Source organism: Rana temporaria, chromosome 4 (genome assembly GCF_905171775.1).
Source record: "Rana temporaria chromosome 4, aRanTem1.1, whole genome shotgun sequence".
In the NCBI taxonomy this organism is placed as follows: Eukaryota; Metazoa; Chordata; class Amphibia; order Anura; family Ranidae; genus Rana; species Rana temporaria.
The window spans coordinates 125,270,740-125,274,431 of NC_053492.1; the positions used below are offsets into that span (position 1 = coordinate 125,270,740).

Sequence of the window (3,692 nt, forward strand, 5' to 3'; positions counted from 1 at the left end):
GAATGAGCAAAGCTCCGGGATCCAGAGCGTACGCATCGCCGGCCGCCTGTCTCCTCCGTAGACAGCCCGGCGAATGACGCGGCTTGAGCCAGTGACAGCTCTTATATAGCATGGACTGTGCAATTGCGCTCTGCAAGTGCAGTTGCTCCAGAGCTTAGTAAATGAGGGGGAGCCCTGCTGACTTTCATCATCCAATTATGTGCAAGCAAAAATGCATTTTTTTTTTTTCTATGCATGTGATTGGGTATTCTTTGAAAACTGAACCTTTACCTCATTTACCAAGCTCTGGAGCAATTGCACTTGTAGGGTGCAACTGCACTTTGCAGAGTGCACAGTCTATTTGCCTTCAGTAAACCAACCCCATCGTCTTAGCTAGAAAAATTCTTGGCAGGAGCTGGATTAAAGTTACACACCCGTACAAGACAAAAAGTGGATCCAAGACACACACAACTTCTTAAATGTTAAGAATGACCAGCAAACCTGCATTCTGCTGGTTAATTTTTGTTGCAAATTGTGCAAAAAGCAGATTCCAGTTAATGGCTATTTATTACTGTAAGTTGTGTTTTGTCTGCCATTCTCATTTAGGATAGCCATATATTATGAGAAATAACGTTTGTTTTGAAGCATTTGTGTAATACATGCGTGCTGTACAAACTAACAGGTTAATGATCTAATGCAGATGAAAATATTCATCTTCTTCTCTGCTTAATGCAGAGATAGGCCAGTACCAGGTCAATCTTTAGGCCTGATTCACACCTATGCAGTTTGCATATTGCAGGTTCATGTTGCGTTTTTCAATACACGCTTGTGATCAATTGAAGTCTATGGAACCAAAAACCAGAAAAAAAGTCCCTATCCCTTTCCAAAAAATGCACAGATGTGAACTACATCCATAGGAAAAAAAAAAAAAAGCAAATGACCTAGTGGAACCATCAAACACCACATCCATGCCTCCATCCCTGGATATGTAGAAAAAAGGAAAGGGGTCATGAGACTTTGAATGAGGCAAGGATGTGTGTCTGAAAAGTTCTAGGATAACAAAAAATAATAGGTAGACTGTCACACTCCCAACTGGGGAATCTCTGTAGCTATGGGAGACTAGACTGCTGTGCAATCAATCCACTAAATGAAATATCAATAATGGATATGAACTTATATAGTATGTATCATATTAAATAATACAAGGATCATGCAGACAAAGGCATAATTCAAATCGTAATAATAACATATTTAATATTCATTTGGGATTTACATGATTAGTAAAGCAATCACTCTTCCCCGGGGGTTGCGATGCGCCCAGTTCCTCCACATCCCTCCTTGTGATGGGGGCGGGCCGCGGGCCGGACCTCGGCACATCAGCTTCATACCTAGCACTTCGCACGCCCGGCAACCAAGGACACCGGTTTGTGCTTCAGTGGCTTTTTCCATCCCGCTTGTCTTGGGGAATGGGATGACCCCCCCGCTGTAGGTCTCGGTACCGCAGATGTTTTTTTGTCCCGTCCCCTTCCTTGGCTTAGTGATGACGCATGACGTAGGCGGGGACACGCCCCAGACAATAGGTACTTCGACCAAGGTGTCACCCACGGTTCACTCCACTGTATCCGATCCAAGGAGAGGCTCCCAGGGTTGTTCATCCACACTTCAGGTATTAGGGGCATTCACATCAGGATTTACACCAAATTCACCCTCTCACACTTCCGTCCATTCCCATTCATCTACACATACAGTACATACAGTACATACTCACACTCCACTACCCCTTACACATTTCACATGCATCAGTGTTGTGGCACAATATTGGTTCCTTTTTATTATTTCCCTTTTTGTTAACACACCCCCGATTTGCCAAAGCACCACCTTTGTTTTAAATTAGTTATGCACTGTTTGCAGTCATTTAGCTAGATTCAGGTAGCTTTACGTAGCTTTACGTAAGGTAACTCTGAATCTACGCCGTCCTAAATTTAAGCGTATTCTGTAAACCACATACGCTTAAACTAGGCTGAGATACGAGCGGCGTAAGTCTCCTACGCCGTCGTATCTTAGGGTGCAATTTTTCCGCTGGCCACTAGGTGGCGCTTCCGTTGAGTTCGGCGTAGAATATGTAAATGACTAGATACGCCGATTCACGAACGTACGTGCGCCCGGTGCATTTTTTTTACGTCGTTTACGTATGGCTTTTTCCGGCGTAAAGTTAGTCGAACAAATAGCTGGCCTAGTCAATGTTAAGTATGGCCGTCGTTCTCGCGTCGAAATTTGAAAATTTTACATCGTTTTCGTAAGTCGTCCGTGAATGGGGCTGGACGTAATTTACGTTCACGTCGAAACCAATATGTCCTTGCGGCGTACTTTGGAGCAATGCACACTGGCATATGTACACGGACGGCGCATGCGCCGTTCGTAAAAAACATCAATCACGTCGGGTCACCACCCATTTACATAAAACACGCCCCCTCATCCTCATTTGAATTAGGCGCGCTTACGCCGGCCCCATTTACGCTACGCCGCCGTAACTTAGGAGGCAAGTGCTTTGTGAATACAGCACTTGCCTACCTAACTTACGACGGCGTAGCGTATATGCCATACGCTACGCCTGCCTAACGTTGCGCCCACCTACGTGAATCTGGCTAATTGTCTTTATCTTCATATCCCCCCTCTTTCCACCTCTCGCTCTTTTTCCTGCTCTTATGCTTGGCCATTTTTTGTTAATTCCACCATTCACTTTCTTTATTTCCCTTAGAACCTGAATTGTGTCCCCTATATGTCCATCTCCTGTTCTGGCAGTGTGCTGTGGCCGTTCGTGCTCCTCCTTGACTGATGTTTCCCTGCCACCCAGCCTTTGGCTCCCTTTGTCGGCTGGAGAGCCCTTGTTTCTGTGGGGGTTCTCACCCCGCCTCAACCTCTGGGGAGACAGTTCACCCAGGGCCATCAGCCTATTCCCAATTGGGGACTATTGGGCTATCTACTTCGGGCTGTGCCACTGGTAATGTATACATTCTCTTACCTTGCTCTCTCCTTGAAAGTTTGATCTAACCGTTTTGAGACTGTACTGACCTAATTATTCATTTACTTACTATTCCAGTTAATATTTACGCACCCCACTCCTGATGACTGGCTTTAAACGCCAAGAAACGCGTCAAGTCAATGGTCAGGGATACCAAGTCAACTTTGTCCAACAATGAATTTTTATTAATCTTAATGTATATCAATTTCATTAGGATAATCATGTTCACTATATCTGTATGTCTATGTATTGATTGTGATTGCTTTAGTAATCGTGTAAATCCCAAATGAATATTAAATATGTTATCATTACGATTTGAATTATGCCTTTGTCTGCATGATCCTTGTATTATTTAATATGATACATACTATATAATTTCATATGCATTATTGGTATTTCATTTAGTGGATTGATTACACAGCAGTCTCCCATAGCTACAGAGATTCCCCAGTTGGGAGTGTGACAGTCTACCCATTTTTTTGGTTATCCTAGACCTTTTCAGTCACACATCCTTGCCTCATTCAAAGTCCCACGACCCCTTTATTTTTTTCTACATCCATAGGAAACCATGTTAAATGTACTGAGTGTGTTTCTGCAAAACTGAAAATGCACTAAAAAATGCATAGGTGTGAACCAGGCCTTTGGGAGCACTTCTTTGATGTATCAGCAGTGAAGACACTTCTACGGGCAA

At 43.7% G+C, this 3,692-nt stretch overlaps 1 long non-coding RNA gene across 1 annotated transcript; it reads left to right on the forward strand.

The window, feature by feature from the left end:
• The first annotated feature begins 2,691 nt into the window (after positions 1-2,691).
• Positions 2,692-3,321, forward strand: LOC120935323. The gene is made up of 2 exons (XR_005748411.1): positions 2,692-2,980; positions 3,080-3,321. It is a non-coding gene; the product is annotated as an uncharacterized LOC120935323 (long non-coding RNA).
• Positions 3,322-3,692: the final 371 nt, after the last annotated feature.